Here is a 24281-nt window from a genome sequence, read left to right as displayed (position 1 = left end):
AAATATTTTGATGTCGTCAACGTAAAGAACATCGCTGAGAAAACGTCATCGATGGACGTTAAGAAGAGAATCGGACCTAACACGGAACCTTAGGGCACACCATGCTTGATACCGCGTAGACAAAAAAAGATTAATCATTAAATTATTATTATTATTATTATTATTATTATTATTATTATTATTATTATTATTATTATTATTATTATTATTATTATTAATCAATTAAACTTTATTTTGTGGGGCCAGGAACAACTGGAGGCAACGCATACAACAACAAAAACAACAACAACAATAATAATAATCACTACGACAAGCCAAACTCCTGAGCATGTTAATGCTTGCATAACGATTACACTACGTTTCAGACGTATTATTTTCATTATATAATTTCTGAGACGATGTCTCCTGAAACATTACTGCTACCTTTTGTACCTATACTATAAATGCTCTAGGATCGGATGGACTATTATACACTATAAAAAAAAATGGCGGCAGCATGGCTGCCGCGTTTTAGGCAGTAAAATTATTGCCAGAAAATAGCGCGTACCAGTGTCTCCCATTCTTCCGTCGTCGTAATTAGCCCTTTGAGACGCTTTCTTAGGCTACACGTCCTTCAGGTCGGCTCACATTCCCCAGTCCTTTCCTCGTAGCAGCTAGCGCTATGTAGAAGCTATGCGACGTTGTACCACGTTCGGGATCGAACACTGCTTGGGTTCTGCGAAACGTTACCAAGATGGCGGGCCAATGTGTAAGGTGAGCAAATGGGTGTGTAAGGCGAGCATATGTATTTCCGTTTCGATGTGGGTCGATCCCGAAGGTGGTACAATGTCGCACAGAAACAAAGCAAGACAGGAATCTACCTACCTACCGTTATCAACAAAGATCTTACACGTGTTTTATATTGGCTTCACCGCAGTACACTTGTATAATGTGGTGAAGCGTACACAGTGTGTTGCGGTGAAGGGGCACTAAAGTTGGAACGCGGACTGATCCGTTCGTTGCGGGCTCGCCGAGGCCTCCGCGTGCGGTGGGAGCGGGGGGGGGGGGGAGGTTCTGTTCGCATACAGGATTGGCTGTCCGCAGACATCCGGGGTTTATACACCCGGCCTCGGCGGCCCCGACCCACGGACCGCACTGGGTCCAGTCCAGCTTTCATCCCTGGAGATCCACAGAGCTGACGATCAGGTGCCCTGGAGATCCTACGCCGCTTCATAACCAGGTCTGGAATACGTCGATATTTCAGTGGAACGCCAGAGAGCTTAAGTCACGCATGCCGGATTTTCAACAGTTTGTGTTCATGAATCAGTTCCCCATTATCGTCATCTGCGAGCCCCCTATCAGCTCACATCTGACTGCTCGGTTATGAGTGATTCATGTCCGCCACACACAGATAATGAAGCAAGATTATCGTTTTCGTACGACGTGATCTTACGTATGTCCATCATCCAGTGCCACCTGACCATGAAAAGCAGTACGGATGTCTGACAGTGAAGAAAGGCAAGCTCACTTTCACAGTAGTTGGAGCCTACACATCGTCCTCGAGTCGGCTGAACTGCGAGCGGTTACGGCGAATCACGACAGCGACTCTGCAGCCTTGGGTGATGTCTGGAGATTTTAATGGCCACCACTAACTCTGGGGAAGCTCTATGATAAACTCGAAGGGCAGAAGATTAGTGTCACTTGCCTTCGAACATGAACTGTGTTCGTTAAATGATGGAAGCCCCACCTTTCTGCGCGTGGAACTGCCTACAATAGCTGCCTGGAACTCACCTTTGTTTCACGCTCCTTCACCAGAAAGGTAAGATCATCCCCGCTTATCTTAGAACTGAAGAGCTGACGGGCTCCAAGCTAGCCGGTGCCACCCATTATATCAACTTCCAGATGTTCAAATCAACTGTCGAAGACGGCTATCGTGATGGCTTTTCCTCTAGCCTAGATGACACTATAAAGAGTGTCCTAGAGGCTGCCACGCATTCGCTTTCGAGAATGTCTACGAGCACCGAATCCGATATTGAGCTGGAGAAGCTTCGTACGATTCATCACCGTGCAGACCGAGGATACAGGCGCACAAAGTCTGTATACGGCTTGAGATTATCCAGAAGAACTCAAAATTCAGCGTCGCATGGACAAAATCACATCACAAAGATTGATGTCCTGCGAATCTTTGCACCCAAGAAAGCCTTTGTTTCACATATGGAGAACTGTTCGTGGTCTCCGTGGCACCCCTCAGCAGCCCCACCTTTTCAAGTCTTTGACCCTTCACAAACAATGGAGAGAGATTGACGTCGCTGACGATTTCTGCAGGAGGACTGCTGGTGAAACTAGATCCGCTGGAACATCGACACTCGACCACTCACCGATTTCAAGCGATCCCCGCATAGACAGTCCTTTCACTGTGGACGCACTCGAAGCTGCACTTGCCTTGTGCAAGCGTTCGTCATCGCCAGGATTCGACAGTATAACCTACCGTGCCCTATGCAATCTTGGCGAAGAGACTCAGAAAGTGACCCTTCTCTTATTTAACAGCTCCTGACAGACATGTACGGTTCCGCAGGAATGGAAGACCAGTCGCCTAATTCCACTGCTCGGGCCTGCCATGTCATCTATAGACATTGCATCATACCGACCGGTTGTGCTTGCCAGCTGCATTGGAAAACTAATGGGGAGGATGGTTCTCGCAAGATTATAATGGTACCTTGAACATTATACCAGACGCAATGACCGGTTTCAGACGTAGCCGTTTTTCCATAGACAACGTTATCGAGTTGGTGACGTGCAACGATCAGTAGAAGTCCTGCAAAAGATTATCTGCTGCCCTGTTTCTGTATGTTAAAGGAGCATATGATAACCTAACGCACGAAGCGATATTTAGCACGTTAGAGGCGGTGGGACCTGACGCCAAGGTCTATTTCTGTGTTAGTAGCTACCTACAAACAAGATCATTTTCCATACTTACCAAGGATGGCCCAACTTCCCAGCATTACAGTAACCGTGGCACCCCTCAGGGCGGAGTACTGAGCCCAACGCTCTTCATCCTGTAACACTCATTGGACTCGCCGACATCTTTCCTTACATCGTTCGGTTCTCCATCTATTCCGGCGACATTTTTATTTGAACGTCGGGTGTGACGCGACTTGAGCTTCGCGCGCGGCTTCAGAAGGCAGGCATTTTAACATCATCTTACCTTCGAGAACAAGGATTTCAAATATCATGTGAAAAGTGTGTCGTGGTGGCATTTACCAGTAAACCGATGCCACCATACGTGATATCTATCGAGGAAGAGCTGATCTAGTACAGCACAAGTCACGGATTTTGGGTGTTGTTATTGACAGAAATATCTCCTGGACCCCTCACGTGAAAACGACTGACGGGTATTTGCTAAATGTTAAAGTTCTTGGCAAGAAAGACCTGGGGAGCGTCAATACACTCTATGCTTCAAGTGTACAGGGTCCTCACTATTGGATTCCTGTGCTACATCCTCCCGGTCGTCTCTAACACCTGCAGAGCTAACCTAGCTACAATCTAAGGCATCCAAGCCCAAGTCCTCAAGATATGCCTTGGTCTACCGCGAAGCGCGCTAACGACAGAAGGTATTCCAATCGCTCAGGATTACACTGTCAGAACGCACATTACCACTGAAACAATGCGTGTGCATATAAGACACTTCGCCAGGACGCCTACCCACCATCTCGCAAGTCTCCCTTAGAAAGGCCCTGCACGACATTCAGTGCAACTGTCTTCGCGCATCGTGCCTCTGTCAGGTCAGGTTACGCACCTGCGGCAAGACCTTCGATTCCTCCAGGATGTGTGAGCCGCACTCAAGTAAACCTAACAATCTCCAGGACTTCAGAAAAAGTAGGATTTACTGCCATATGCTCTAAAGCAGCCTAGTTTACTCCTCTTGTACGAGAAATACAGTGACTAAACACACGTCTGTAAGGATGAGAGGAGGAAGAAGAAGACGACGAGCGATAGGCTCGCTTCCGAATGCCCGTTTGTAATTTTAAGTCTTTTTTAACAAGTGTAGAGTTGCTTTTTGCTTTTTGTGCCTCTTTCACCAATCGCCGGTCTGGGGGTCACCGTCCTGCGAGAGAAGCACAGCAAACGGCTCCCGAAGCGCACCGGACCGAAGCAGCGTGGCGAGCTTCCTCCGTCGCCCGCCCTTCGTGATGCTCTGATGGCATCCATCGCAAGTAATCAGCAATCAGGTCAGCATGTTCCTTCTGTAGACCACAGAGAAGATGAGCAAGCAAGGAAAAGGCTACGTGAAGATGAGATCGAGACAAGGGAATCTACAGGAGACAATGAAGAGATGGACCAGACAGCCTTCACTGTTGTCTCTTACAAAAAGAAAAGAGCCGCAGGTGTTCCTGTTATATTCAAGCCAACTCAGCCTGACAGCAGCTTATGAAAAGTAAACCCAAATCTTCTGGCTTCTGCGGTCGTGATTACAGCTCCAGAAAAGATACTCAGCCATCGTCTCAACAAGGATGGCAGCCTCATAGTGACAGTGTCTACACTTCCTGCAGCTAATCGCCTCCTCACTGTTACAGATCTATCGGGTGTTACCGTAGAAGCTCGAGTTCCATACTCCTACTCTGTCACGTACGAGAGGATACAGGACGTTCCTGTTGAGTACTCGGATGACGACCTCAAGGAGTATTTGAGCGAACAAGGAGTCATATCTGCTAAAAGGCAAGTTTTGTACGTCCCTAACGAAGATGGCGTGGTAACGGAAACACGAAGACGCTCGGTCATTCTTGAATTCTCTAAGGACGCCCCTTTACCAAACCGAGTGTCGCTTGGTTTCTGCAGTTAACCCGTGACATGGGGCCCGCTACTCAATGTTTCAGATGTCAAAGACATGAGCACATAACGAAATACTGTAAAGGCCCCATCCGCTGCAAGATATGCGCTGGTGCACATACGCATAAGGAGTGTACGTCACGCTCCCAGCCTCGATGTGCAAACTTTGGAGCTGAGCATGCTGCATTATGCGGAGGGTGTCCCAAAAAGAAATCAGCCACTCTTGCACGGACAATGGAGCAAATCCAGGGAAAAGTGCGGAAACGACGAGAACCACCACCGAATCCGGATGTGATATAGACATCTAAAAACCAAAAGAAACAAGACGCGGTGCAGCGCAGCGACACGGCTTCGAAAAAGTCCCTCGCCTCAGTCGTGAGAGAAAACCATCAAATTCCTTCATTTGCAAAGAGTGCAATCAAAGCCCTCAAGTGATATAGCCACAAGCCCACAACAACAACAAGTATCTCCAAGGTCGCAGCAGAAGAACATGAGGAACCGAGAAAAGCTTTTAGATGGTAGCGCTGTAAATGAGATATCCAGTATGCTGATCCCCATGATGTTCGCAGCAATCAAGGCTATTCTCCGTGCCAGTCCATCGTTTAAAAGCATCCCTGAGGTAGAGGCCATCCTGGCTTTGGAACCGCTGGTGTCGTCTTCTTTCACGGCGCAACGCCGTGATTCTTCGCAGTAGCAACGATGGCTTCACCGACAATCGCCTCACCAAGTGGTGTCCACCAACAAACACTTCTGCACGTGTACTATATTCCAGTGGAACGCTCGCGGCTTGCGCTCGAAGCAGACATTAAGTATCTTGCGCGAGTGTATTGATTCCCTTTTATGGTCATTTCCGAGTCTCGCGTCGGCGAGCAGTTTAGGATAAAGGGTTATTATTTTCTTCACTCAAGGCGACAAAATGGAATTAGCCGACTGCTCGTTTGATTTCGCAACGACGTGCCTGCCTATGTGATTGACGTAGCACCACATGACAAGAATGAATATACTTGCGCAACCACAGTGATTGCATCTAAAGCGTTTACCCTGATCGGCGCCTACTTGGAACCAAGATCACCTTTCGACGTGTCAAGATTGGAAAACTTGTTGACAAGCACTCAATCTCCACATATTATTTGCGGCGATTTTAACGCACATAACGAGATCTGGCACAGTTCGCATACATGTGCTCGGGGTGCTAAGCTGGCGAAGCTTCTTGCAAGATACAATATAGAGCCCTTGAACGATGGCAGCATAACATACTTTCTTGAAAAATCCGAAGACTGTTAGCTGCACTGACGTCACATTCGCATCAAGTCAAGTTACCACTATGTTCGGATGGTGTACAGATTTCGAGACTCTAGGTAGTGATCACTACCCGATCCTAATCTCTGCCCTTCATTTTTGGACGTCGCCCAGAAAAGCGAAAGTGAAGTCGGTAAACTGAGAAGCTTACACAGCAGCCGTAGACAAAGGGATCACAGCCTCGACTACGAATGCAGAATTAATACCGACGATAGCTCATTGCCTCAAAGTACCCGCTCTGCCACTAACCATTATAATGTGCCTACTAACGACGAGAAATTCGAAAGGTTATGTGCCATTCGAAGGCGTGCCGAAAGGAAGGCTCTACGTACTAAGAATATCGAAGACCTCAGAGCTTGTCGACGGGCACAAAGACGTATACGGCGTTACCTCACCAGACTGAACCGAAAAAGGTGGAGGGACTTTACGACAACCGCTGAGAAAAATCTTGCGAGTCGTCAGAGGCATTCGCAAAGAGCCGCAACAGCTTTATTCTTTTATCGCCCTCTCATTACATGAGCGCGCATGCCTGAAAGAGGTGGCAGAGCAGTACTGTAGGCTCCTCTCCAGCGGGGCACAACCTTCTCGGCAAATTGCAAGTCACCAGTCTAATCCACCTCGATCGACCCTTCCTGACTTAGAATTACCATTACCCGCCGTGGTTGCTCAGTGGCTATGGTGTTGGGCTGCTGAGCACGAGGTCGCGGGATCGAATCCCGGCCACGGCGGCCGCATTTCGATGGGGGCGAAATGCGAAAACACCCGTGTGCTTAGATTTAGGTGCACGTTAAAGAACCCCAGGTGGTCAAAATTTCCGGAGTCCTCCACTACGGCGTGCCTCATAATCAGAAAGTGGTTTTGGCACGTAAAACCCGAAATATTATATTATTATTAGAATTACAATTTACAATTGAAGAACTCACGGCAGCAATCGGCGACGCAAACAAGCAATCATCACCTGGCCATGACAGTGTGAGTTATGAAGCGCTCGCAAATCTGCCACTCATCTCGCCTACGCCTTCTGGCGTACTACAACGCCTCATGGATAACTGGGAAGGTTCCCACGGAATGGAAGCTTGCCAAAGTTATTCCTATACTGAAGCCAGGGAAGCAGCGGACAAGTTACGCCTCCTTCAGACCCATATCTCTGCTTAGCTGCGTAGGGAAGCTATTCGAAAAAATTATTCACAAACGATTAAATTGGTTCCTAGAAACTACAAAAATTTACTCGGAGGAAATGAATGGCTTCCGGCAAAATAGGTCCGCAATTGACAATGTCATTGCCTTGATCTCATCATTTGAAGAGGAATTGGTCTGGGGAAGCACACCTACTGCATTATTTTTGTACATTAAGGCAGCATATGATTCGGTCTATCATAAAGCAATACTTGACGCTTTGGAAACCCTTGGTCTTGGAGGACGGCTTTATGCAGGGATTGAAGACTCTTGAAGGACGCCAACTTTTCATGCGTACCCCGGATGACCCCACGACGCTTTATGTCGTCGAGAAGGGAGTGCCACAAGGAGCTGCGTTAAGCCCGGTATTATTTAATTTAGTCCTCATTCATCGGAGAAGAAAACTGCCCCGTTTCGTCAAAATCACACTGTATGCGGACGACATCTGCATTTGGAGCGCGGCGCGTTCGCGCAGTACCACCCACCAATGTCTCCAGAGAGCGCTGGAAAATATATCGGCCTACCTAAATTCAAGGGGTCTGAAATTGTCCCCCGACAAAAGCGTTGCTACGGCTTTCACGCGGAGGTGTATGGAAAAATACCCACTAGTGTTGGGAGGTCGTACCCTTCCATACGTCAAGATGCAAAGGTTTCTTGGAGTGACGATCAATAGGAACCTCACATGGTCGCCTCAAGTGAAAAAAACTGAGTGAGAAGATTTCCTCGGCGTCGCACGTATTCCGATTTTTAGCCGGATCACAGTGGGGCAGCAACTGTCGATCAATGGTCCTCCTCCATAAGGCCTACGTCGATGGAACACTACGGTATTACCTCACGATCCTGCACAAAATGTCTCCCACAAGCAAGAAAAAACTTGAAGCAGCACGGAACAACTGCCTTCGCGTATGTCTAGGCCTTCCGAAGGGGTCGTCCCGCTCAGGAACTGTAGCGGAAGCTGGATGCCTGCCTCTTGAAGTGCTATCTTCACAGGAGACACTTAGACACCTCCGACACGTCATTCATACGAAGACCCACTTTTTAAAGGGTATTTCTAGAACCCGGGCTACATCTAGCTTTGGACAGGCCGTCGGAAGCATGTATATTTCGATTCCTGCTCAGGCGCCGCAAATTATACCACGAAACATTTCACCATGGACACTGTCTCCACTTGAAATCGTGCCAGATATACCTGGAATCAGTGCGAAAAAGAAAATGCCTCACGCAGCGACTTATCAGATAGCTTTGGAATATATGCACAAAGAGTACGCAGGCGCAACCCACATTTTCACAGATTGCTCTACAACTCAACATCGTTCATCATGCGAACTTTTTGTTCCCTCTACAGGGCAACGATTCTCATTTCTTCTTGAGCGAGCGACATCATCTACTTCAGCGGAGCTATATGGCATTAAGGAGGCCCTTGTGTATGTACTTCGACAGCAGCCGCCAAAGACATGGGTGATTTTCACAGATTCAAAAGCAGCCCTACAAAGTATGTGGAACAGTCACAAGCGTTGCAATAATCAACTTGCAGCATTTGACATTGCTTATCTTCACCACAGGGCTAAGATTGCTGGGCATTGCATAAAGTTCCAGTGGAACCTGGCCGTGCCGGCATCTCGGGAAATGGAAGAGCGGATGAAGCTACCAGAAATGGACTCCAATACCGCAAGTTCAAAAAAACATTTTTTACAAAAGCCGACGCTCCAAACATGGCGAAAAAATATGCCTATCGAGAAAAAGACCGCATCTAGAATCTGCCGCTTCACCAAGATAACTTCCTGCGGTACATTGACCCAGAAATGCGATCGAAAATTCCACGACCACTTCCTCGACACTTGGAGACATTGTACCATCGTCTTCGACTGAACGTGGCATACACGAACAATTATCTGTACCGCATAGGGCTTACCACTAACCCCTACTGTGATAACTGTGGCAACTTTGAGACAATGGAGCACATATTACTAGAATGCCCCGCTTACCGCGACGAGAGACAATTTTTTGAGCAACAAATGGACATGATTAACATTACCCAGCATCCTAAGTCCAAAGCCCGGACCTTGAAGAAGACAGCGGTAGGTTTTGGATTTATTGTTCAAATACCTGTCAGAAATTGGTCTAATAGGAAAGCTTTAAAGATTATACATTTCATATACAAAAGTCCCAATTTACCCGCCATGTCACCTGTAACTATCAGTATCAAGTCCACTTGCGTATTTCATATTTATTTTTATTTTATTTTTCTTCCACTCTCTTCTGAAATGTTTTAATCCCATTCCCCATCCCTATACAGACTAGCATGTCAGCGGTTGTATACGCGCCGGCAAAATTCTCTGTTTTTCTAATAAAGAGTTTCTCTCTCTCTCTCTCTCTCTCTGTAAGGATGGCTCAACTACATCAACCAGTTCCAGTGGCGCTGCAGTTATACCAACAATGGGAATAATCCAACTGTTCAAGACTTCCCATACCATTACGTCTACAGATGCAGAGCTTGCGGCTCTCTGCGGTGTGCTGCATGTGATAAATACAGAGTCCTGGAAAATGGGCAGTCTTTTGCGAGTCAAGGCCGGCCTTACAATGTGTACAGTCGTTTCTCAGACATGGAACTCAGGATCAGCCGACGTGCGAAATCGTGAAACTTATCCATCACGTGAGAGAGAAAGGCCTTTTTTCAATGGATACACCAGGGCATTGAGGTATCATTGAAAATGATGACGCAGATAAGGCAGCTCGGACGTCAAGTCAACAAGACCGCTGCGTCCCCATTCCTCTCTCAAGGGCCGATGCTGCGAGACAGCTTCGCGTTCTAGCACGCACACTCTTGTTAGCTGAGTGGAGTACCGCACATATAAGGCGCTCCAGACTGCACCGACTAAACCCTTCGCTGCAACTCGGACCTCCGACCGCACTGGACCGACGCGACTCGTCTCTTCTGTGTCGTTTGTGGTTGGGAGTTGCCTTCACGAAAGCTTATTCTGCACTAATTGGAATAGCTGACAGTCCCGCATGTAGTGTCCGCGGATTCAAGGAGAACATTGACCACTTATTGTGCCGCTGTCCTCTATTTGAAGCACAATCTCCACCGATCGTTGGCTCAGAAGGCAGTAAAGGCACTTTTATGCTTTCTGACAACGTCTGGTCAACATTCCTGCCTTCCATATATATATATATATATATATATATATATATATATATATATATATATATATATATATATATATATATATATATATATATATATATATATATCTGCGCCGTCTGATGGATTAGAACTTCTTGGGCTCTCTATTTGACGTCATTTTCTTTTCGCATGCTAAATAATGTCACCGCAATACATATTATATACGTTCAATAATGACGACTGTGAAGCTTTGCCGCTTCAGCGCGGTACATATGTGTACTGCGGTGAAGCTCCACATCCGTTATCATGGAACGCATGTAAGTACCTTGCCCCGCTGTGTGCCTGGTATAAGGCAAATAATGCTTCACATTGTTAACAGCTTGTTAGTCTTTTCAGATTTAGGCACAAAAAGCGCCAGCTCTTGGCGAGATTTAAATGTCTCTGAAGGGGATATAAGGAATTTTGAGACAAGTGAAAATTACGTCGCTAGCACAGCTCTGACTTTCCAATCTTGATGATCCGGCGCGGCACGAGCACTGTGCTGGTCATGAGAGATTATAGTTTACCAGAACAAAATATTTTCATTTCTATTGTAACTCAGGATTACTTGAAGTTAAGCAATATGAAGCGGAGAATGTATGAGAAGTTTGCGTCACTTCAAAGCGCGCAAGTTAGTGTGGTCTGCATCTACTTCGATGATTGCCTGTATTCGAATTGTACATCTTGACCCGACCAGGCTCATCGCGCCCTGCTTATGTTTCTGCGAGAAAATGACTTGGTTTTCCGTCTGTAGCACATATTTTTTGCGAGGGACGAGTCATTTCCTTATATATATATATATATATATATATATATATATATATATATCGGAAATACCTTGCAGGACCCTTGACAGTGCATCGAGTAAGGGGGGCAATAAAAGTGCAAAGTAACTCGACAGAGTATATACGGCGCAAATTTGCAATTTAACACAAAGAAATGGAGGAATCGATGATAAAGTGGTATGACTGCAATATAAGGTTGGACAGGAAAGAGGATAACGCGAAAGAAAATATTTGCTGGCATTATACATACGGCAAAACTGCACACAAGAACTATAGAGTGTACCAATCACAATGACGACAGTAAAAAGAAAAGGAACTACAACCAAGGATAGACAGCGAAATATGCGGATTCTAGGCGCAGAAACAGTAGGCAGTGTTTCAAAGACGCACAACGGTAGGGCTTGATAAAAAACGCAGGGACTAATCGCGTGTACAGTAAAAACATTTCTCAATATAAAAAATACAGTCGGACACAAAGTGGGATACTGGTAAAAAAAAACAGAAAAACACGTGCAGTGGTACAAGAAAATGACGGATGTTGTTGGTCTTAAAGCGGTAAACATAACAAATAAATAAATACATGGGTGAGATACAGAACATGATACAAGAAGTAAAACAAAATTGGAAAAACTAGCGGTAAGTTTTTATTGCGAAAAGAAAGACTGCTGAAGTTGACGGAAACTATCGTGGTCTAGTTCGGATGCGATGTTGTCTGGAAGACCATTCCACAAACGTATGGCGCGAGGAAGAGCAGGTGAGTTGAAGGCGTGAGTTGACCCATATAATCGCGTGAAACTTAAGTGATTATGCGACTGACGTGATGTAATGGAAGGAGCATCAAGGTGAAGTGGGAATGGTCTGCTGCTGTATGCGTATTTGTGAAAAAGGCATAAAAGGGCAATGTCGCGACGAGCACTAAGGGGTTCAAGTGAAAGATTGAGCTTAATTTGCGTTTCGCTGTTATGGTTGTCATAATTGCGTGAAATGAAACGGGCGGCTCTATTCTGAACCGCTTCAAGCATGTTAATTAAATAACTGTGGTAGGGGGACCAGATAGATGCGGCGAATTCAAGCTGTGGGTGAACGAAGGTCTGATAAGCTAGTTGACGAACGTGAGTGGGACAGTTAAGTAAATTTCGACGTAAATATCCTAAAGATTTTGAAGCTCTTGCGCATATGGTGGTAATATGGTGAGACCAGGAGAGGCTGGGTGTGAAATGAATAGGTACCTGAATAGATGATGCCTGCGACGGTTGGTAAACATTAATGGTGTATCAGTAGTTGTAAATTTTTGCTTGCGTGTGAAGGAGATTATTTTGCATTTTTCTGTATTCAGCGACATGAGACATTTTTTACACCAGTTGTTAATGCGGTAAAGGTCGTTTTGCAGCGTTAAGTGGTCGTCGGCACAGGTTATTGGACGATATATGATGCAATCGTCAGCGAAGATTCGCATGCAGGATGAAACGTTTTCTGGCAAGTCGTTTATGTAGATTAAAAACAATAGGAAGCCGAGGACGCACCCCTGTGGTACGCCCGAAGTTACGTGAGAAAGGGCGGATTGGAAATTGTTAATTACTGTGAACTGCTGGCGGAGTGAAAGGAAGTTACGGAGCCAAGATAAGGTTAGCGAGTCTAATCGAAGGGCAGATAATTTAGAAATCGGACGGCAATGAGCGACACGATCAAAGGCTTTTGAGAAATCAAGAAAAATACAGTCAGTCTGGAGGTTATTGTTCATGTTACAATGTAGTTCTGTACTTATTTATAGTAGCTGGGTTTCGCAAGAGAAACCTTTCTTGAATCCGTGTTCGTTGTTAAAAAAGAAATTGTTAGATTCTAAGTGTCGGTAAACATGAGAAGCGATTATGTGTTCAAGAAGTTTGCAACAGATGCAAGTTAAGGAAATTGGACGGTAGCTTCCGGGAGTATGTTTATCCCCGGCTTTAAACACAGGCACTATTTTATCAGTTTTCCAATCGGAGGGATGTTGACCTGTCGCTAAAGATTGCCTGAAAAGGTGGCATAAAATGTTAGCAGAAATGGAGACAGTGTTTTTAAGAATTTTAGGGTTAATAGAGAGTTTCAGAATAGGGGCCCCAAACGTTTTGGGGCCCCAATGAAATAGCGTCAAAGCCACTGCGCATGCGTGAGACGCAAACTGCGTTTGGGTTTTGCGTTGGAAACGCTATTTCAGCGATTTAGCGGGAGCCCAAATAGCGGCCCCAAAAGCTTTGCGACAGCAAACATGGCGGCAACCATCGAAGCGACGGCTCTAACCTAGCACCAAACTGCGTTCGATTCGTGGTAACGCGTGAAGTTCGTGAGCTAGGAGAAGTGACTGCGGTTATCGCTTTCTCTCAACTACGGTGACGAACTTGTATCGCTTGTTTCAATTTCACACACACTGTCCCGCCTGGAGCAGTCCCAAACCACTGTTCTCGCAGAACTTTCGCTAATCCGCACTGCCCAAACTAACATAGAAGGTCTGGTCGGCCGCCTGTCTTCGCGTGTCGACGCACTGGAAAAAGTTGTCGAGAATAATCAATCGAACGACTCGTCTTCTTGCGCCTTGAAAACAAGTATTGAGAAATTCTCGGCGGAAATCAAAGCTCTTACCAACAAATGTGATGACGCCGAGAATCGCCTTCGCCGGTCAAATTTGATTTTTTTCGGAATAAAGGATAATAAAGGTGAAACCTGGGCAGAGTCCGAGACCCAGATTATTTCCTTTTGCTCAGAGAAACTTGGCATTAACCTAAATCCTGACGACATTGAGCGAGCGCACCGGCTGGGGCGATTCCAGGCAGACAAAAAGCGCCCTATAGTTGTGAAATTCGGGCGTTTCAAAGTTAAATCAAACATTCTATCAGCGGGACCTAAGCTTAAAGATACGTCTTACGCAATTCGTGATGATTATTGAACACGCGTGCAAACAGCCCGAAAAATGCTTTTCAATTACGCCCGAGAAAGGAGCACTAACTTTAAGATTCGATTCGACAAGCTCACCATGAACGGCAGACAATTCATATACAATTCCGAAACGAATTCTGTCCAGGAAGTGCAATTATAGCAACCGTCACCCGCTTACTTGTCGCCGCCACGCCCCCGACCGCAGCCACCCTGCGGGAGATACTTCGCACCGACTTGTCATAATTTGGCGGTTCTTCTAGCCAATATTCGTAGCTATTTGCCGAAGAAAGACGCTGTTGAAGCCTTCCTAAATGATAGCAGTACAGATATAGCAATATTTACTGAGTCCTGGCTAACTTCTGATATCTCGAATGATGAGTTGCTACACGATGTGCAATCTTTCACGGTGTACAGGTGCGACAGAGTGGGGCGGAGGGGTGGCGGTGTGCTTGTTTTCGTGAGGTCGAGTGTGCCCTCTTTCTGTGTCTTACCAATCAGTAATCATGAAATTGTTGCTCTGAAATTAACACTGCCTTCCAGTACAATCATTTTAATTGCATGCTATCGTGCCCCGGACGCCGACATTTCATTTGTTAACCATTTGTATTCAATTCTACTGGACCTTCAGGCCCGCTATCCCCGCGCGAGGTGCTTACTTTGTGGCGATTTCAACTTCCCTGACATTAACTGGCTCGACTTATCGGCGCACAGTGGCCAATCGAAAGAGTTTATTAATTTAGTTCTTACCTTTAATCTTACACAAACAGTCGACATGCCAACCCGTCAAAACAATACTCTTGACCTTGTTCTTGCTTCGAACCCTGAATCCATTCAGTCATTATCATGCATTCCCGGTTTCAGCGATCATTGCTCCTTATTATTCAAACTGTCCGTACCCATCCCTACTCGTCAACCATCAGTCAAATATATACGAGACTATAAGAAGGCTGACATTCAGAATATTATCATCGAGCTGGACAAGTTTTTTCATTACTTCCGCATGTCCTCCACTTCCAGAACAGTAAATGAAAATTGGCTGCTCTTCAAACAAAAATTGTTATCACTCGTTGACCGATATGTACCCCTTGTTTGCATTCGAGGCGATGCCAGCAGACCCTGGTTTTCTAATGCCCTCAGAAAACTCTCAAATAAAAAGAAACGACTCTTCCGAGCAGCAAAACATTCGGCTAGCGCTTTGCGTTGGGAAAAGTATTTCTGTTGTCTTCGCGATTACACAAAACTTTTGCGATGCTCAAAAAGAAAATTTTATCATCTGGATTTACAGGACATTATTCGCTCCAATCCAAAAAAATTCTGGAAAATTTTAACTCCCGCCATTACGTCATCACATAATATCTCATTGGTTAGCAATAACGGTTCTGAAGTTCCACCAGACAAACGCAGTGATGTAATGAATTCTTACTTTTCCTCAGTTTTTACTAATGAACCGACCTTAAGTATCCTTCCCCTATCTAAGTTTCCGTTTTCACAGATGCCGCCCGTTATCATCACTACACATGGTATCATAAAACTTATTGAAAGGCTCAAAGTTTCAAGCGCCCCTGGACCGGATAATATATCGTCTAAGATACTGAAATGCACCAAGGACATATCAAGCCAGTTTCTGCAAATAATATTCGTGCAATCGATTGCTACCGGCTCACTTCCAGACGACTGGAAGCTGAGCAAAGTAGTACCGGTTTTTAAAGCAGGTAACCGCTCTGATCCTTCTAACTACCGACCGATTTCACTAACATGCATTGCTTGCAAACTACTGGAGCATATAATATATTCACAAGTTGCATCTCACCTTGATTCCAACAGCTTCTTTTTTCCAAACCAGCACGGCTTCAGACCTGGTTACTCTTGCGAAACCCAACTTTTCCATTTCACAACCGATCTTCACCTAAATTTAGATTCCTCATTTCAGACGGACGTTATATATCTCGACTTCTCGAAAGCTTTCGATCGTGTACCCCATCAGCGCCTTTTAGCCAAACTTTCATGCTTGTGTCTTGATCCGCTGATATTAACATGGATCCGTTGTTTTCTATCCGGTCGTTGTCAATTCACTGTCATCGATAATGTTCATTCGCCCACAACTGAAGTTCTTTCTGGTGTCCCGCAGGGCTCGGTGCTCGGCCCACTTTTGTTTTTAATCTTCATAAATGATCTTCCTTCCAGCATTTCGTCGAGCATTCGTCTTTTCGCAGATGACTGCGTCTTGTACCGCCGCATAACCACATCCAACGATCAGTTATTGCTTCAAAATGACTTGGACAGAATTGAAGACTGGTGTTCGACATGGCTAATGAAGCTGAATGTATCAAAGTGTAAATACATGCAGGTAACACGCAAGCGCACTAACCTCAGCTACGCATATTCGTTGTACTCAACCACCCTTTCTCAAGTTGAATCTTACTGTTATCTTGGAATTCACATCACCAGCAAACTCACCTGGTCCGAGCACATCACGAAGATTGCAGCTGATGCATCGAAATCACTTGGGTTTATCAGACGGCACCTCAGCTTCTCCCCTCCCTCTATTCGCAGTCTAGCTTACAAAACTTTTGTCCGAACCAAACTAGAATTTGGCTCCCCAATTTGGAATCCACATCAGGCTTACCTAATCGATAGCCTAGAAGCCATTCAAAACCGTGCAGCCCGATATATTTCATCCGATTACGACACTCACTCCAGCGTTACCAATATAAAATTATCGCTTGACATCGAGCCTCTGACACTCAGACGACAAATCGCCCGTTTGGCATTATTTCATAAACTATACTTCTGTTTTCCTTCGCTTCGGGACTCTCTTCTGCTACCACCTCTCCGAACATCACGCCGTCTTTTCAACTCCATGAGCATTCTACGTCTGCACGGCTCCTCTAACGCATTTAACAAGTCATTCCTGCCTCTTGCAATTGAAGAATGGAATTCATTACCAGACCATATTGTAATAGAACGCGATCCATTTAAGTTCCGGCAATTGCTGACGTCCTATTTGAAAACATGATGTGGAAATTATTGTCTTCTTCTGTTTGCCTCTGTTTGCTTTACTGTTGCTATTTTTATATTTGTATATGCTTAAAGGGTTCTTGTACTCATTTTTTTCTGTATATACCCTGCTGATCACTGATTGTGACAATGTTTGACAGTGACCTGCGTTGTTGTGTTCAATGTTCCCCCCCTTATGTAATGCCCCTTCCAGGGGTCTTTAAGGACCAATAAATAATGATGATAAAGTGTGTTATGAAGATTGATTCATTAGACGCCGCCGATTCCGAATTCGATTGTGGATCTTATGGCTCGTAGGCCTAACACGGCTAAGCTTGGCTGATGGAGGAGTCACGTAAAGTTGGTTTGCTCAAAACTAAGCGCAACTAATTGTTTGCTGCTTACAGAATAACCTCTAAATTGTAATTAAACGCGAATACACCCAAGCCAAAATTACTATTCCTATCATAAAGTGGTATACTTTATTTAATTATTTCTTATAGCTTTTCTTTGACACCGTAGTGGCGTTGTTGTCATCGCAAGACGCTATCCGCAAACGCAAAGCCCTATTCTAAAGCTCTTCACTCGTGCGTGCCTAAACGCCAACACCCGCAAAGCTCTTAGGGGCTCCAAAGTATTGGGGCCCCTATTCTAAAACTCTCTAATATTGCCAATGCCGGCTGAAGTGGATAATTTAAGGTTAATTATTAGAAGTATTATACCCTCGGCAGTTATTTCGATCGGTTTCATATATGGGAAGTCAAGATCGGGTACGTATGGAACGTCATAATGGTCTTCCCGGGTGAAAACAGATGAAAAGAATGTGTTAAATTTCGAGGTGCAATGACTGTCTGAAAGTGGAACGTGATCGTCGTCTATCAAAGACATCTGTTGCGGATCGTGTTCAGAGGATACACGTTTGCAAAACTTCTTAGAGTTAGATTTCAGAAGGGAAGGTAAATCACTAAAAAAATATTTTTGTTTAGCAGATTCTACTGTGGAACAATAAGTTATCATAAAATCTTTGTATGCCTTCCATGCGGAAGGCGTGCTATGTCGTTTTGCTGTGCGATATAAAGGTTTGTTTTTGTTTCTAAACTGCCGGAGAGATCTTGTAAACCGGGGGTTTGATTTACTGTTTTTGACTATATATATATATATATATATATATATATATATATATATATATATATATATAGGCGTTGTGCACCTCTCGGTGGCAGTTGCCCAGGCCTGATCTTTCGCTATTTCCCTCTATGAGCATTGTATGTCTTTTCATATCGAATCAATAAATCAATAAATTTTTCATTAACATGCCCAGGGACAACCTCCTGGTCTTGGTACTGGCGCACGCGATAATCGGTATAATATACACACACTGTCGTGATCGCCAAGGCGCCGTCGACTGCCCGTCAGATTGCCGGAACGGCAGCCGCCGCCAGATGACGAAGCTGAAGCTTCGATGGCGGTGGTTGACTGCATGGAGTTTCCTACAACAATTACTACCGGGAACTCCGGCTCTGCAATCGTGGAGCCACCACGGGAATGACGGCAAGTACATGGATTTGTCTGATCTTGGTGCTTGTGGATTACGACGTCTTGTGGATTCGTTCATTACGCTTTGTATGCCTTCATTGTCGTAGATTTCAAGGCACTCTATACTTTTCTAAGTTTAAAGGCGCTGCGAACACGCGCAATCGCTACCAATTGCAACGATTGAGCTTGTCAAGGTGGCCAAATCGAAACGCGCCAAGCGTCTCCGGGCACTGGCTTGCTCGCGATAAATTCATTAGGGCGTTCCATATCGCTTGTCGATGCATGCGTCCGTGGCGTGATGGTTTCAATATCGGGCGCTTGTGCTGGAGGTCCTGTGTTGGAATTCTACCACCGGACAATTTTAATAATGTTTAATTATTTATTACGCAGTACATCGTTGAAAATGACGAGCTTAGAAGAAGGACGAAGCTTAAGCAAATGCATGCACTTCCCATCACTCCCATGCTGGCTCAAGCGCTCCCATTGCATCTCCCCTAGACACTAGCGCCAGAGTTCTCTCTAGTAATTATTGCACGAAGCCCTATGGTTGACTGGTCACGGGATGTTGTGCGCACGTTGGAGCAAGCGTGGCCGTGGCGCCATAAGCCGATGCGACGGACGATTACGGCAGAGGTTGCAATATGGGCCGTCGCAGCAAGCGCGTGAGAGTCAGGCGTGCGGACCCTGCCGGGGCCAAGGTCATTTAGTCAGCCAGGGCTCGGCGAAGATTGCGCGGAGACACGTTTGTTCGTTACTGTAGAGCTCATTTGTTTCAGTTAAAAGCTCGTTTATTAAATAGTTTTTGTTTGACTTAACCACTGCTGCCCGGTCCTGGTGAGGGCTACCACGCATACTCGAAAGAAGCGAAGACGCCTCTATGCACGGCCGGTCAAGCGTCCCCCTCGCAGTGTTTGGCCGGGCACATGAAATGGGCTCATTCAGTCAAAACAAATGGGGATTATTCAGGCTGGGAATAGGCAGACACCAGAAAGACGTGAAACAAAAGCAGCATTCGAAGAAGCACGCACACACACACACACACACACACACACACACACACACACATATATATATATATATATATATATATATATATATATATATATATATATATATATATTATCAGCCTGGTTACGCCCACTGCAGGCCAAAGGCGTCTCCCATACTTCTCCAACTACCCCGGTCATGTACTAATTGTGGCCATGTGTTCCCTGCAAACTTTTTAATCTCATCCCCGCCCACCTAACTTTCTGACGCCCCCTGCTACGCTACTCTTCCCTTGGAATCCAGTCCGTAACCCTTAATGACCATCGGTTATCTTCCCTCCTCATTACGTGTCCTGCCCATGCACCCCCCCCCCCTTTCTTTTTCTTGAGTTCAACTAAGACGTCATTAACTCGCGTTTGTTCCCTCACCCAATCTGCTCTTTTCTTATCCCTTAACGTTACACCCATCATTCTTCTTTCCGTAGCTCGTCGCGTCGTCCTCAATTTAAGTAGAACCCTTTTCGTAAGCCTCCAGGTTTCTGCCCCGTAAGTGAGTACTGGTAAGACACAGCTGTTATACACTTTTCTCTTGAGGGATAATAGCAACCTGCTGTTCATGATCTGAGAATGCCTGCCAAACGCACCCCAGCCCATTCTTATTCTTCTGATTATTTCAGTCTCATGATCCGGATCCGCGGTCACCGCGGTCAAGTAGATGTATTCCCTTACCCCTTCCAGTGCCTTGCTACCTATCGTAAACTGCTGTTCTCTTCCGAGACTATTAAACATTACTTTAGCTTTCTGCAGTATAATTTTTAGACCCACCCTTCTGCTTTGCCTCTCCAGGTCAGTGAGCATGCATTGAAATTGGTCCCCTGAGTTACTAAGCAAGGCAATACCATCAGCGAATCGCAAGTTACTAAGGTATTCTCCATTAACTCTTATCCCCAATTCTTCCCAATCCAGTTATCTGAATACCTCCTGTAAACACGCTGTAAATAGCATTGGAGAGATCGTATCTCCCTGTCTGACGCCTTTCTTTATTGGGATTTTGTTTCCTTCTTTACGGAGGAGTACGGTTGCTGCGGAGCCGCAAAGTTACCTTTCAGTATTTTTACATACGGCTGGTCTACACCCTGATTCCGTAATGTCTCCATGACTGCTGAGGTTTCGACTGAATCACACGCTTTCTCGTAAGCAATGAAAGCTATATATATATATATATATATATATATATATATAGTGTACGCCCAGCGCAGCTACTCGAGGAAGACGGGCATTTGGCGCGACCCCGACCACCGCCCACTCTGCTACCGTTGCGACGATGCCGGCCATGTGCACCTCCGATGCCCATACCGCGACTTGGAACTACGAGGGCTCGCCGTCAACGCACCGCGCCCTCGAGAGGGCCAACACCCTCGTGACATCGCCGGCTACCTCGCCGCTACTCAGTGGAGCCCTTGACGACCGTCCTGTTTGCCGTCACCAGGCCGCTACCTGTCGCCGCAGCGCCTTCATACAATGGCCCAGCCCGGGGCCTGTTCGTTAGCCGATATCTCGAAAACTAAAAGCAGCAGCCGATGGAGGTGCGGTTGCTGTTCGTCGAACTGACGAAGATTCTCCGCCGCCGACAAAGATCCCTAAAAGACTATCTCGACGACATATCAACAAGACGCTGCCATCCCGACGAAGCCTAGAAGCAAGGAATACGCCGACAAAAGAAGACCTGACGACGCAACGCTCCAGCCACAGGTCAACACGACGCAGCCGTGATCTGACGCCAAGACCACCCGTATAAAATTTCTAGCAACATTTTTTAGACTGTCTTTAGACTATTGTTACTGGAACCTACCAACAGTCAATTGAAATCCTACCAGCTGTCTTTATACATGCTAACAGCGCTCTAGTAACACCCTAGAAACAATTGGCTGTGAGGATTGGGAGGTCAATCCCACCGTTCGTAACCAGTTGTCGAGATTGGAGTCAGGCATCAATTAGATGGTAGCTGGCCCATGCCGTCGTCCAACTTATCCACGCTGAGGACGTTGTTGAAGGGAAGGAGTGCTTCTCATCGAGAACGAGGAATATTGGTTTATTTACAGTATCTACATAAGGACGTTGCAGTTCATCAGTCTAGCATGACTGCGAGCGAAAGTACACTGAGCAGCTACACAACAGCTGTTTATAAACACTCGGTCCTCCCTCGATCCCTAGGTGAGGGAAACGTTCGATCAGTAGACAAGCCGCCTCTCCGTGGGAGGGCTTACTCACACACACTTCCGCACAGGTTCACGGTCCCCACCGACGTCAGACGGTCTTCGCAGAACTCGGGGCTTACGTCAGGAAAGGCGCATCTTATTCCCCGAGCTGACCCCCACAGTGCGGCCGCTGGTTGTCCATTGTCTTGCGTCTTGAAAGGCGCGTGGGAAGAGGTCTCCAACTACGTTCCCTCGGGCACTCCCTTGTTCACAGCAGACCGGGTCGGCGGTGGCGGGTTCCGTCACAAAGCCTGGTTCGTCGAACTCATCTCAGCAATCCCGCGACGCAGAGTGGCGGACGTGGCGCATTGTCCAAGAAAAGTTGACGCCGCTGTCGCAACTGGCTGGCAAAACTTGCACCTCAGCGGGCCGTTCTTTACAGCGCCTCCATGGCCCGGAAAATCTCGACTGTCCAGCGCTGACAACCGCTGGGCAGGAAGAGAACGGCTGGTGGCCAGGGGGTGATGCCTTGGCTCGCAGCGACCACTTGTGTAATGATGTCACTGCCCCAAAACATCCAACAAGGACAGGCAACTGCAAAACGAACCCCACAACACGGCTCTGCGCCGAGATGACGTACCTTGGATCTCACTTTAGACCCGCTAGGCTTCAAAGAAAACATAAGTGCAGAAACAAAAAATGCTGCATTTCGCTATGCCAATTTTTGAAGCAATTTCGTGCTGACAAATTCAGCAATCATGGAGGGAATCCTGCTAAATGAGAGGGTATCTTCTTGGCTTAACAAAATTAACAATAGTAACCCTAAACTTTAGGCGGGACCCTTAAACTCAGAACTCAAATTAGCCTGCTCAAACCATCCGCATTGCTTTGCAGCTTTCCTTTCTTATATCTAACGGACAAGTTATACTCTTGGAGAGTGAAGCTCCATCGGAGCAAGCGGCCATTTTTGTGTGACATTTGATGGAGCCACGTCAGACGACAGTTGTCGGTCTCGAAGATGAATCTCGCTTTCATCGTTAAGCCGGCTTCCCTCAACCGTGAGAACACCTGTTTGAGGTGCGATACGTGTTGTTCCCAGCTGTCCGAAAAAATTGCTACATCATCAAGATATGGCAAGGCGAACTCCTGTAAGTCTTTTCGGACAATATCCATTAATTTAGGGAAGCTAAACGGCGCGTTCTTCAGCCCGAAGCTGAGTGCGAGAGGACGAAAAGTGCCTACAGGTTAGATGAATGCGGCATAGCGGCTGGCACTTTCTGAAAGGGGAACTTGCCAGTACCCCCGCACGAGATGTATAGTTGAAATGTATTTAGCAGCGCTAACTCTTTCAATTCGTTCATCAATGTTGGGTATCGGGTACAGCTGATCCCTAGTGATGGCATTTAACTTCCTGTAGTCAACACACGGACGAGGGTCCTTGTTAGGGGTTTCTACCGGTATTAGCGGTGACGTATAGTCACTCTCAGCGAGGTCAATAACTCCCAACTCTAGCATGCGCTGTATCTCTACCTCCATAATCTCTCTCTGTCTTGGAGACACCCTGTAAGGCTTTGATCTTACGGGTTCGGTTGATGTCAGCTCTATTTCATGCGTTATTAGTTCGGTTCTACCCGGCCGATCGCTGAATCTGTCAAGATATTCCCCTAACACCCCTTTTAGCTCATTTAGCTGTTCGGGTCTATGAGCGTGCGAGCTTACCGAATGTTTTACTACTTCTTCTAGGCCGATTTCAGAGTTGGAGGTCGCCTTATACTCCTTAAACTTGGTACTAGTGTCATCCTGCTCTTTGATGGTATAGTTAACGACTCCGCTCCGCTCTATATACGGCTTCATCAAATTGCAGTGATGTATCCTCACCTCCTTCCTGCGACGGGGCATTTTCAGAGCACAGTTAGTATCTAAAAGTTTGGGCCACACTTTAAGGGGCCCGTCCCAGTGAACTTCAAGCTTGTTCTTTCTTGAAGGTTTGAGGATCATTACCTGGTCCCCGGCGTTAAACGTACGAAGCCTCGCATTCTTGTCGTAATAGAATTTGGCGTTCTTTTGAGCTACTCCCATGTTCTTTCCGACTAGTTCTTGGGTTGCGCTTAGCCGTTCCAGCAGATATAGCACGTATACAACCACGGTTGGACTCTCTCCTCTTTCCTCCCACATCTCCCTTAACATTCTTAGTGGAGAACGGAGTGTCCTCCCATACACTAGTTCTGCTGGCGAGAACCCTGTAGCTTCATGTGGAACCGTTCGCAAAGCAAACAAAGTTGCCGGCAGATAGTTCTCCCAGTTCTCCTTATGCTCGTAACAGAGCGCACGCAAAACTCGCTTAAGCACTGAATGCCACCTCTCTACACTGTTTGACTGGGGGTGATAGACGGAAGTGTGTATCAACTTTACCCCGCACTTT

Source organism: Dermacentor variabilis, chromosome 1 (assembly GCF_050947875.1).
Source record: "Dermacentor variabilis isolate Ectoservices chromosome 1, ASM5094787v1, whole genome shotgun sequence".
NCBI lineage: Eukaryota > Metazoa > Arthropoda > Arachnida > Ixodida > Ixodidae > Dermacentor > Dermacentor variabilis.
The sequence above is the reverse complement of the archived record's forward strand: the minus strand, read 5'-3'. Positions refer to the sequence as shown.